This window comes from Pyxicephalus adspersus, chromosome 6 (genome assembly GCF_032062135.1).
Source record: "Pyxicephalus adspersus chromosome 6, UCB_Pads_2.0, whole genome shotgun sequence".
NCBI lineage: Eukaryota > Metazoa > Chordata > Amphibia > Anura > Pyxicephalidae > Pyxicephalus > Pyxicephalus adspersus.
In genome coordinates, this window is record NC_092863.1 from 39,961,673 (window position 1) to 39,975,376 (window position 13,704).

A 13,704-nucleotide genomic window follows, 5' to 3' on the forward strand; every position below is an offset into this window, starting at 1 on the left:
TTTGAAAAGCTTTGTTGACATGTCCTACTAACATAAGCTGTTTTGATGGGTGGAGCGGTCACTCGTCAAGTTACATGAGTTAAAGCATCCCGGTCATTAGTTTATTATAAATATTAAAGGAATATGCTTCATGTTCCCTTTACCAGCTCTGGAGGTGCTCTGGAGATTTGCCTTCTGTTTGTTTTGGTCACTAATATAGTCAAGACATTAAACGGTGAGAAATCCAAAATTTTACAGCTGGCACCGAGTAATGTATGAAGGGGAGTATTCTAATAGGCATAATTTTTTTTGTTTTTCAACTCTGGGACAAACATTAAAGGCAGCTTTCCTTAACGACACAGAGAATTAAACAGATTCCTAATGTTATGCATATAAAAAATCACCTTTTGGTCTTAGATACACTTTAGCTACTCGGATATGTTTTATTCAAATGTCACTTTCTATAAACAGTATGTTCACCTTGTAGAGGCAGATGATCTAATTTTATAACTTCAGCTGAGTGTTGTAAACTAGTTCTTTGTAAATGGTAATTGTACATATAGTTCTTTGCAAGTTTTCAGGATTTCACTGTAATTATGCACAGAATGCAAATTCAAATTTTTACTGAAAAAGATTGTATCACCTGTGTGTAGCATTTGCATGTATTTCAGTATTATTTTGCTTTTGAGCCTTAACTCCCTTTGAATGGATTTAAAAAAAAAATGGAAAACTTTACAATGATTTTCTAATAAAGGCTTTCTTGATGCGTAAGGGAAAAAGAGTACAATATATATTGTATTTATCCAAGTAACAAAGCCAGCACTATACAATGTTCTGTTCTATAACAAGAGGGGAAAGGATAAGAAGAAGGCATCCCACTCTGTCCTCTTCACAAACAAAGAAGGCTGTACCTGTCAGTCCTTTAGTGATCTGGCAGGATTGGTCATAGTGTTGAATGGATAGCTTACACCTTGATTGGATAGTTTACACCTACTCCCTGCTACTACTGCCACTACACGGCTTACATGCACTACATTCCAAGTAAGCTTTCTAGTGCTTCAGGTCACCAAACCTTTTGTGTGTTGTGTTCAATAACCTGTTGGAATATACCTAGTTTCCCTGTGTTTGTACTCATTCGTGCTCTTTGTATTTAGCTGCAGGCTCAAAACATCTCCTGAATGGCAGCGTTTGGAACCATTTTGTGCATGCATTTCCTGGAAGCAACATGTGGCTTTTGGCCATGCACTTGCTTTTCTTCCTCTGGAGGAAAAAACACAGCGTCTATGCAAGGGCAACCTGTGCAAACATGTTACCTGTGGTGCAGTTTTCTGCTCCTGGGCACATAGTAAGAGTTTGCTATGTATCAGGGAGCAGCCTACTGAGCAGTTTGTAACTGCAAGTTTGAAAGGCTTACCGTTTTTTGAAGGACTGATAGAAAACTCTTCATGGGGTTTTTCCAGAAAGAAAATAATGCAAAGAAATGTGGAACTGTTTGTGAGCTGTTGCCTAAGGCATTCAGAAACATTTCTGCTAACATTTTCTGGGAAAACAAAAAAGGAATTTGGTTGCTGTGTGCAATATTTATACTTTTGTGTCAGTTTCCTTGTCACACCTTTCATATATCCCTATATAACAGATAACACCATGAAGCAAGTTCTCAAAAACTTTATATGTAAGCTTGCGGTCACCTAACCTGTTTCATTGTTCATGCTTGACCAAGTATAGTGTCACCTCCTGATGTGTACTGTCCAGGTCTGTTAGTATCTGTGAGAGAGAGAAGAAAAACACATATAATATTTTTTTTTCCATGTTGTCCTATGACTGTTAAGCCTCCCATTCTTCCCCTATCTATCCAACTAATAGGCCTTAATTATCAGCGCACTTACTTGATGTTTTGGTAGAAGCAAATATGTTGTCAGGTCAATTTTGGTTATGGCTTGCTTGAGTTGATGGGGCTGCTTCAGAAAAATATTGCTCACCAAGGGTCTGGCAGGAGCATTTGATATATTTAAAATGATACAGTTTAGGAAAAACAGTGGCCATGCTACATATCTTCATTCAATGTTTTCAAATATTTACAGAAATTTATGTTTTTGACAGACATTTCACTTTACGCCTAGCTTTTACAACTTTTAAAATTAATTTACTTCTATTCAAACACTGAAAATACTTGCCCCACTTAATCACATGATGCGTGACCCTCTTAGTATAGAGTTGAAAGGGAAGATGCTACGAAAAAGAAGATGGGACTCATGCTGTCAGTCCTTGAGTTATACTAACATTTTGGCAACCTGTATGTGAAGAATGTTATTTTAGCATCGGTTGTTCTTGGTACTTTGGATGTCACATAGCTGTCCAAATGTCCCACCGTCTGAAAAAATCAGGTGTAGAGCAGTGTGCAGGCACATTTAGCTTTAAAACAGGTTCTGTCCACCACTTTTCTTCTATACTTTAAAGTCACGTAAAAATCTAATTGCTATTGGAATTTGCCAATGTTGGGTTGAATTGGGCTTTAAAACTCTGATTGAATTTTTTTTTTATTTTGTATTCCAGCATTTTACTTCCCACAAAATGTAGTCAAATTTGGCAACATACAAGCTAATATTTTCGAAATTGCCCCCCCCCCCCCCCTCGGAATTAGGGTATCTTTAATGTAAAATATCTAGATGGATATTAATGTTTTAATTCTGGCACAGCAAAAAATTGTATTATGCTTTTGCCTGTTTAATTCCTTATAATTTGTGTAATGTTTGTAGATGTCTTGTTTCTGAATATATAAACTTTGTGGGTTTTTTGTAGCTGCTATAGGAGATTCTAGGGAAAATTTGGAATAGGCTTGTTACTTATTTCGCTTGGATGGTATCCCAGTAATACCATGGAGCTAAAATTATTCTTATACTTCAGCATTTTTTGTTTACAACCAAACCATTTCCCGAGCGTTTGGAAAAAGCGATTCAAAGTTATTCATCTGGTTTTATTGAAGTAATTCATCTTATCGATTTATTTTTGCAATAACTGGATCATGCTGACCATGCTCTAGGCTGATGGTGAGAAGACATATATATCGTTTAGCGTGCTGCAAAAACAAAATGTCCTGATTTTATAAACAACCAACAAGGCAGAAAACAAGTATGAACGTGTTTGGCTTAAAAGTTAGAGGAATGTGGTTGGTAAGGTGATAATCTCATAGGCTGTTTAGGTAATAGAAAGAGGCATATAAAGTTTGAGAACTACAACAGCTGGAATCCTCTCTACATATGAATCGTATGACATACAGAAAACCGTTAAAGGAAAAGTGTATTTTCCGCAGATTAAGTTGTTCAGAGCTAGCCTTAACATTAACCTGTGCTTTACCTATTCAAGCATCATGTTTCCTTTTATGTCACCCCCATCAATAGCACATTCTCTTCTTCACTTTCCTATCACTACATTTAGACTCTTAAAGCAGAACTTGATTCTTTTGCAAACCAAGTCCTGTAGTTCCTGTGCTACCATCTTTTTCTGTCTTTTTTTGCACTGCTTCTAGCGCCTTCCTGAAAATCTAATTGCACATGTGTAAGATCACCACTATAAAGGGTTAACTACCCTTTTATAGAATTTAAAGAAATTATTGATTTAAAGAATCATTGAAATTATGTATTCTTCACATGTGACAGTAATGATACATAATGATTGACTGTTTGGACAGCCAGCACTGTCACATAGGGGAGACAAGGGAGCCTTTAATCCTATGTAATCTGTTTAACCTTTACTCCCGAATGTGATACAGTGCTGTGATGTAACATGTCAGAGTTACAGTGTCTCAAAATTCAAACTTCAGCATATGCTCATCTGTCCCACCTTCCCTCCCTATCCCGCAAAATAAAAAAAATGTCTTACCAGAAGTGTCTAGTAGACACTGTAATGGAAGATATACAGGTCCCATGACAGTGTGGCATTCCTGTAAGGGGAGCACTGATTCACCACAATAATGTCACCCATGATGACTTGTCTCTGCCCATCCCCTATTAATGACGTCATGTAATGGCCCATTATGAAAAAGACCTCACAGCAGACTGCAATTAGAAAGTGTCCAGGAAGTAAACAGAAAAAGATAAAAAATGAACTGAAATGTCATGTGACTGTGGCTTTAGATGCATGAAAACTAGAAACTAGTTAGGAGAATTGGAGAGAGGTGCAGGAGGGGGGTGTTCTGGAGATCAGTTTAGAATATGTTTAGTAATTGGTGCATACATAACTGAAGTGTGTTTCCTGTGATTTATTATCATGATTACCCAGACCTAGGCTGTTACATGAAACTAAGATGTGCATTGCTGTATTCAAATTTGTTTAAACTGAGCAAAGGGGGGAAAATAGGGGAGGTCAGCTTTAGACACAAATCATGCAGGGAGAAGAAGGAAGAGACCTTCTGTCACATCTGTCATACAGACTAAACCATGTACACAGAAAAGATGGTTTGGCAGGGGACAGGGAGTCTCCCTAGCTTTCACAGTGCATACATATATAACAACATCTCACCTAGGCATTCCAGGCAGATCTTCACAGAGCATAGTAATGAAAAAACAGCATTAGTATGCATCAGAGAATATAGTGAAGAGTATGTGGATCTGGCAATAGAACTGGTCTTCAGGCTCAATTAAAGACCTGTTGTAAGAGGGCCCAGCAGTGGTGCAGATTCAAAATGCCCACATCCATGTCATCTTTATCCATGTTAGGCTAGCCAGTCCATTGCAGCAGAAAAGACTACACAAAGCTCACCCATGGGCTGTGTGGCACTATGTAACCACCGTGCCACCACTCTAGGGGGCAGCTTTGTTTCCTCAAACTCCAACCCAACTTAGCTAGATTTTTAAAAAAAAAGTCTGAGGACAGTGGCACTGGCACAATGTTGACAGACTGCATCTGATAAAGTTCACGATGGGGCTTCTGCCTAAATAATGTGAAAATCAGGTATTTGGGTGCCTAGAAGAAAAGTTTGGCAGGGAGATGGCAGAACTCCTCAGAAACACACACCTGCATTGCAATTCCTTGGTAAGGCCATCACTTGCTGCTCTGGGATCTGCCATTTATTGAAGTTGGTGCAACTTTTGTGAGATACATAGTTACATAGTAGGTTAGGTTGAAAAAAGACATAAGTCCATCAAGTTCAACCACTAGGGAAATAAACATATCCCAGATTGAAACACCCTATAAGGCATAGTTTGTCCAGAGCAAGGCAAAAAAACCCCTGGTACAATTTGCTTCAACGGGAAAAAATTCCTTCCTGATTCCATGAGGCAATCGGATGTTCCCTGGATCAACAGTCCCTGTTATTTTTTACTTTAAATCCATAATACCCAGTTATTCTGTGCTTCTAGAAAAGCATCCAGCTTTTTCTTAAAGCAATCTATAATAATTGCTGAAACTTCTTCCTGAGGGAGCCAATTCCACATTTTCACAGACGTTAGAGAAAAATTTCTTCCTTATATCTGGGGATTAAATTTCTTTTCCTCCAGATGCAAAGAGTGCCCTCTTGTTTTTTGTAATGATCTCAAAGTGAATAATTGGGAGGAGAGTTCTCTATATGGACCGTTTATATATTTATACAGGGTGATCATATCTCCCCTTAAATGTCTCTTCTCAAGGGAGAATAGATTCAGTTCAGCTAATCTCTCCTCATAGCTGAGCTCCTCCATTCCTTTTATTAATTTAGTTGCCCTTTTCTGTACTCTCTCCAATTCCACAATGTCCTTTTTTGTCAACTGGTGCCCAAAACTGGACTGGATTCACAGTATCTCCACTGTTACAAGTTTCTATTGTCTTCTGCAAAATAAACCAATGCAAAGAAAATATGAAGTTTGTTGTTTGCTGGCCATTCTTTCTGAGAATTCTTTTTGCCCGGCTGTCATACAGACCATGGTTCTGACACCACCCGCACATTTTTTTGCATGGTTTTTCTGGGTTAGTGACTCAAAGTATTCGAACTATCTGCTAGCCAACTAGTATTCTGAGGTCATTAGTGGTAGTCCTATAATTCCTGTATTGGAGGATTCTTTTAATTTGTCACCAATATTCTATAATTCAATCAAGGGAACTTTACTATATCTTGAAAACCAAAATCTGCATTTGATGTAATCCGAACACTACAACAGATCGTAAATGACCAGAGCCAATGATTTCCTAGTCATCTTTATAAAGTAACAATGTAAATAAGAATCCCAGTATCAGTCCTTCTGGCTGGCTTCTTTGATTGTATACTCACTGTATTTTCACAAAAAAATAAAATGTGGAGTCTATTCCTCCCAAGCCTGGTTTAGTCAAGCATCCTGGAGGAGGAATAAAGTCCATTTCCCATGATGAAATACAAACTGTCAGATCTGCATTGATCGTGGCAGTGCCACGTGCCCTAACACAAAACAAACGCCTTCATTCTGAAAGAGGCAGACCTCTGCTTTCCATCTCCCTATGTTTGCTTTATCTGTGCACTGCTCAATTTATGTTTTGTGATTCATGTTCCTTGAAGGAATGTCCTGTGGTATATAATATTTATATCATGTGCACAGAGCTTGGAAAAAACGGTAACTCAATATAATAGCAGCAAGTAGTGCTGTGTGCCGTGGAACAATCTTTCCTCTCTCACTCACACAGGGCTTCTGTGTTTGGATTTCAGACATCGAACCTGTAATTATTACAGAGCTTTTATTGTTTTTTTTACCTATTGGTAGGAGTCATTAGTTTGCTATGTCTCCTGTACAAATTCCAAATTATTCTCTCCAAGGATACAAATCATACTTCAGTGAACAATTTGGATGCCATTTTTCCAGCTATATTTCTGTGTTAATCTTTAACTCGAGATCATCCTACAATTGATTGTGCCAGCTGGTGTGATCACTCCGAGCAATAGGAGCAGCAGTGAATGTACCATGTCAATTCTCCCTAAAGTTAGACAAGAGGTCATTTCAGCCATCCTTCAGGACTAGCTTTCGATTATTTTTGGCTGATTTTATTCAAACACTTGTAATGGGAAAACCTATCCTATGTATGTACTTTGTGACATGTAATGATAGGTCATAAATGATCAGTCACAAGCATTGTGCTTGTTTATACTTTTTAGTAGGTACATACAGAACATGATACTTAGCAACTGAGCCAGTGGTTCAGAAGATTTATTCCTGAACAACAATTCAAATCCATTCCTTTAATATGGTTGGTAAAACTTATGTAGCATTTTAAAGTATTAGTAAAGAAGCAATTCGTATTAAATTGATTAGTAACAAAGTCTTTAAGTTCATATGGTCCCTAATTACCTAAAGTGCAGAATCCCACAAGCACCAGATCAGATCATCTTCTAACTTGACCGCTATGAAGGCTGGTAAATGGGTGACTATACCAGTTTTTTTTTGTGACATTATTGGCAACAATTTATTTCCTGAGGCTGCATGTCTGCTGGAGGATCTCTGTTTCATGTTTTTTTTCCCCCATTTTTAAGAATACGATGAAAAAGGCTGGAACATGCAAAGGTAGGCGAGAATGCCTGAAATCCCTGGGTGCATAGAGAAGATATGGGAACTATAGAGGGAAGGGGCTTTTGAAATGTTGGCCAACCAGGTTCCATCTATTAAATATTACTTTAGGGAGACATTCACTTGTTGGTGTTGGAAGGTTTTTTTTATTACCAGGATAAGATCCTAACTGCAGTCCAAAGAAAGGGCAAAACCTTTACCTTCTTTGACAGATAAGACAACATATATGTATTTATTGAGTTTCTTTGCCTGGAGTACAGTTGAAAATGGTTTAGTTGGGCATATACCATTGGGGGTAATGGCTGCGCATCGTTTTGCTTACTTTGGATTTTTGGCAGTAAAGACCTTGTAAAACTAGCATACTGGTTATTCAATTTAAGGTGCATTTCAGGAGTCAGATCAGATTCTGTGTTCATATGATGTAAACATTTACACACATTTGCAGTGGGAGTGGTAGGTAGTCTGTTTGGGCTAGCCAATTTGGATGCTGGCCAGGAGTGTACATACATCAAACAAGCTTCTACAAGTCCTGGGCACAGCAACACACAACATGTACCTGGGCAGCTGTGCACCTGTTTGAATCTATAGAAAGTTGTTTCTTTGAAAGGCCACTGTAGCTTTCTTTTAAAAAAAAATTATTGTAGTACCCAAACTATCAAATCTGCAATTTAAATAAATTTTTAGAGCTAAATCAATTTTTAGAGCTAGAACCTAGATTTTGCTATTTTCTGTCTTATTAAATTCTGTTGTTAACCTGCTACTTACAGCACTAGCTGCAGGCTTCTGTAGAGGAACAGGATGTATTTTCCTGTGCTATACATATCCCAACATTCAATGTTCAACTTACTCCCATCCTTTACCCCTCTTAGTCCCCCTCACCTGTTAGACTATTGGTGGATAACCAATCAGATTTATCAGCGTTCACACGCTCCACATTCTAACTCTGGAACACTGAATAAAGGAGTGGTTCAGCCGTCTCCAATGGGCTCACCATTTCCTTACTTGTTAACTAATTGCTCCCCTGGACCCAGTTTGGTCAGTTTGTGATGATGTATGCAGTCAAGATTTTTGAAGTTATGCAGACTATGGCTAAATCTTGGAAATGTGGAAAAAATAATATAAATTATATTTCTGAACTAATAAGTGTAAGAGGTTTGTTGCAATATAGATTTTTAGAATAAAGGTGCTGTTGTCCTTTAAGGTATGTTGCTATTGCTTTTATAGTATTTAAGCTGTCAAGAAGCTATACTAAAGCAACCTAAAACTGTCAACTAATTGATTTTGCCAAGTGGTGCTAGACAACCCCCAAACACTCACACTCGCACACACACCAGCAAAGCAGTGTAATGGTTGCTATGTATGGTTCAATACCGCAGTTCCATATAACGATCGCTTGGGCAAGAATCTCGTCTTGCAGAAATCAATTGCACTAAATGGGTGCTTGGATCAATAAACAGTTGTCCTTGATAAAGAGAATAAACAAGCCTGACTGAAAATAAAAGTGAATTTTACCAAACCTATCCTTTTATCTTTTATAAATATTACTAGCATAAGATCATCGTTGAGCGTATATATGCAGGCCAGTTTTTGGTCTTCACTTCTTGAACTGATGGTTCCAGCAGTGTGGTGCACCATATTCCATAAAAGCTTAACTTTGGTTTCACTTCAAAGCTTCTTGCATTGTGCATTGAAAGCTGCAGCAAGAAGAATAGAGCTTGCCTTATGTCCTGACAGGAGGACATCGAGCATCATCTAGCTATTTCCTCCCAGCCTTACTGACCTTGGCCCACGCCTACTTTACTGGATTTTGGCACACTTCGTTTTGCCAATTTAGGAGGGCCTTATAACGTAGTATTGCCAGATGGAATTTAAAGTTTTATTTTATGTTTTGCCCAAGTTTGTTTTGATGCCAGAAAGACCATAAATCTGGCTGCCTATTTGAAGTAGAAGGCAAGGTGGATTCTCGCTCCATGTACAAAAAAAGAATCTCTCATTAAAGTCATCTACTCGAAGTGTCATCATAAGAAAGGCTGCTATTCTGCCTTTATTGTTGTAGATTTAAATCCTAAATAGTAGATTGTCTTTAGACCTATATATATTGATCCACCTATTACCACTCAATACTAGCTTTTCTTAGCTTTTTTATGTGACTTTTCTTCCCTTTCGTCTTCTGACTCTTCATGCAATACCTAACCTCTGCTCTCCATTTCTTTTGTTCCTTGGATAATGTGTTTTGTGGCTTTCCATCGTAGAAAGAATGTCATGGCAACATATCAGGCAACCGGTAATTGTGCTTTAATATTTTGCAAGGGAATGATTTCCTGTTGGTTGGCTATTTAAAGCACCACCCTGTCTGTCTGTGAAAAGGGCATGGCGGGTTTTAAAGTTAGGCCAGCTTTGAAGCAGTCTAAATCCGTCAGAGTTGTTGGAGGTCTGTATTATCTCAGTGACATGACATTGATAGAATTTTCTGTGCTTGCCAGGGTTTGCTGTTTCCATTCTGGCATACAGACTAAGGAATTTTATCAGACATTGGAAATTGGCCATAAACTAAGCAACTTCATATTTTTGGAGTATTTTTTACTTTGATATAATTCTTCATGTGTTGGTTTTTGTTATTTTTTTTAAATAGTAATGAAAATTGTTACCAATCCATTTTGTACCATGCTTAAGGTAAAAGTTCATTGTTAAAAATATCAATTTGTTAATCGTATTTTTACCTTTTTGCTCCTTATGTCTATACATGACTATACGCATAACCCTCTGTTAATAGATTGTGAGTTACATATATATTAGATAATAAATAAAAATTACAATATTTAGCATGCATTTTTAGCATACCTGAAAGTAACAAAGCAAATCACGCTGGTATGTAAACAAATTAACATTTTTATTTTTCCACTACCCTTTAAAACCTAAAAAGCTAATGGCAGTTCAGATTTTCCGATTGATAAATGTTTCTGCAGATGCTTTTAAACATTGCAATAGTTATGTTGAAAAAGCATCCCGTGAATCTCTCTAGACATGGAAACAGCAAGTCCTTCAATCTCTTCAGTAAGAAATAGTGACATCAGAAAGGTTTCCAGGGATGTTCTCCTTCCTATAATAGAAATTCAGGATGTGCATCACAGCTCCCCCTCCCGTCAGGATTTCTTTTAGTTTAACTGTACAGCTACCAGCCACTGCTGTGCTAAGAAATAGCTGGATCATAGAAAGTCATATTTAAAGACTGCAAACTGCCCAGAATAGTTCATCCATGTATGTGAGGAAACTGCAGTTTTATTTTCATTGCAAAGATGACCTTAAAGTCTATCAGCGTGTAAATATGGAAGCGTCCATTTCTAATTTAACAGTGCTTGTTCCATTTATATTGGGATATTAAAATTTTAGTAAATATGTATTTTTTGGTATTTTTAAATCTTGAAAGATAGAAATACCAACATTTTGAGAGGCCTGAGAGAAAAATGTTGTTATCCAGTTTATTTGGTTTAAACAAATTTCCCCTTCATTTGAGTTCACCCATGAAGCCACTGTTCAAATGATGCAGAGGATATTTCTGTCTTTACCTCTTCTCTGACCCTAGGTAATGCAGGCGAGGTAACTATATGAGCACCACTCCATGCTTTATTACTGTGAATAAAGGGTGTTATGGCAATGTATGGGCCCGTTTTCAATAGGGGGATAAAAGAACCAGATTATAGTGTATGCCTTAATTATATCCTCTAATTTTTGTTTGGTGGTCTACCAGGGAACTGATTGACCCCACTCAAATCCATTCTAAATTCACATTCACCATTCTCGCGCCTTATGCCCTGTGTGGTTCTCTACCTTGGCTGCCTATTATACAAAGGATGTAGTTCAAACTTGTAACCCTGTCATATAAAGCCCTACCATACATCACTGTGCTAATCTGCAAATACTATCCCAAGCATAGCCTCCACTCTTTGGATTGCCTTGACCCCTTATCCACCTTAGTTACCTCCTTCCACACCAATATCCAAGACTTTGAAAGTGCTTCATCTTCCTTTTGGAATTTCCTTTTACAAACCATTCAGTATTTAACATCCCTCAATACCTTTAAACAAAACCAATAAACTTGCCACTTTAATCAAGAGTCTTTACTGACCTTGGACCAGCTATTAACTCTGTACCGCCTGGCCTCTCCACGTCTACTTAGGAAGGGCTTCTTTACTTACTTACTGCAGAATCCCTTTACCTTATGTTCAATCTTTTTTTTTTTTTCTTTCTTTTTCACGTAAGCTCGCTTGGGCAGGTCCTTTCTCCAACATAGCAGTTTTGTTAAATATTGATCTGCTTCTTTGTCACACACTCTCCGCTGAGAGTGCTGTAGGACTGTATTCTGTGTATTAATTTATACTATTTATTTGTATGGATAGATTGTATGCATGAAACTGAAGTTAGATGCTGGTGGTATATAAATCTGTAATAATGACTTTTAGGATCTTTCTCTCTCCTGACATTATTAAACAGTTTTTTTTTTATAGCGACAACATGCAGCGCTGTATTTTAAATAGGGGTTTGCAAGTGACAGACAGATTCAATCAGTCGCACAGGAGGAGAGGACCCTGCCCAGAAGAGCTTACAATCTAAGAGATTGTCCTCCTATTGTTTACTACTTCTCCTACCTAAGAGGTAGAAGTATTAATAAAAAGGAGGACATCCAATACCAAAGTAATCCCAGCATCTGTAAAACTTGTTTGAGGGATGATTGTGCAAATTTGTGTGTGACCAAGCATATATAAATAATTGTTTTGACATTTTGTGGTATTTCTTTTTATACACACAGGGATCTGAAAAAGTTGCACAGAAACATACAGATAGTAAGAAAACCTCTGAAAGAGGCAGAAAAAAATGTGACAGAAGGTGCATTGAGTAGACAAAAAATAGGAAGTAGAATGACAATAAAGATGTAGAACAAATTTTACTACTGTAGTCCTGACAACACACAGCATCTATTCCTCCTTTTGTTTTTTTAGCAATGGGTGCCAAGACCTATAAATGTTTGTTTAGCCTGATATTTACACATTTTGTAATATTTCATATCAGTTGGTGCTGTGTCTGGAACTGTAACACTGCTCTGAACCACAAGGCAGCAACCCTTGACTCCTCCGAGTAATTTATTTTTCCTATTTTTTTATTTTTAATTTATTTTTCTTATTTTTATGGCATACACAATCTGTAATTAATCAGCAGTCCTGAATGCAGTTGACAAGAGACCTCAGCCGTTCCAGGAAAAAAAAATTCAGATGCTCGAGATTCTTGTTTTTTATCCTTTCTGGCTACTAGGAAATATTATAGGTGTTTTAAACTTATTTTATTATTATTGCAATAAATTATTATAATTTATATGGTAATGTTTTTTTTAATATAAAGGTAGAGACACATTATATTTTATGTCCATGTAATTCTATATTGGACTGGGACGATGGCCAGCTAGCACTAGTGAGATATTGTTTTACATATGTCTCCGATGTATTTATCAGATAAACACATAGTCAAAACATTTGTTTAGTTTAATTTAGTGTATACACTCTTAATCTCCAAAGGTAATTTATTAATGCCAAGAAGAATCTTATTTGGAACCAAATAAAGATGGTTTCGTTAGCTGTCTTGCAAGTAATACCAGTTTCTGCACCTCTTGATGTAGTTCTAGAATTAAACATTTCCTAATAATAGCTGCCTAATGAGAAAATGTAGCTGGTGCCCAAACAAAATCAATCGGCATTATCCAGTTGTCTCCTCTTCCGTATGACATCCTGTTTACTGCATTTCCTGATAATTTAGCCACATGCAGAGACACTGTATATTTATAAAATAGAGACAGCCAGTGCTTCAATACTACATTGGTAAATTCAGTACAAAATATAAAATAGATTACATGTTCTTCATGGTTACCAATAGTCTCTTGCCTTGAGGGGCTGTCCCAGGTCCTAAATATTTATCCCTGTGTATGACATTACTATGCATTGTATAATGTGTGATTCCAAGATGTGGTGTTTTTTATTTTTTTATTGCTAACGATATGACCAGTTAGTATATATTTTATGTACTTTGTATGTGTATGTAATATTTTTATTTTTTTTGTAACAGTAACTATTAACTGTTTTCGAATAGCTATCTGATATCCATGACAATGCCAACAGATAGTAATACCAACTCATATTACATTACCTTGCTTTGCTTTACATAAAAAATACTATTT

The 13,704-nt window shown here is 37.1% G+C and overlaps 1 protein-coding gene across 2 annotated transcripts in view; it reads left to right on the forward strand.

Annotated features, from left to right (window-relative positions):
• The window catches only part of GRK3 (G protein-coupled receptor kinase 3), a 163,132-nt gene that overhangs the window by 46,160 nt on the left and 103,268 nt on the right, over nt 1-13,704 (forward strand). The gene's annotated exons all lie outside the window — the stretch shown is intronic.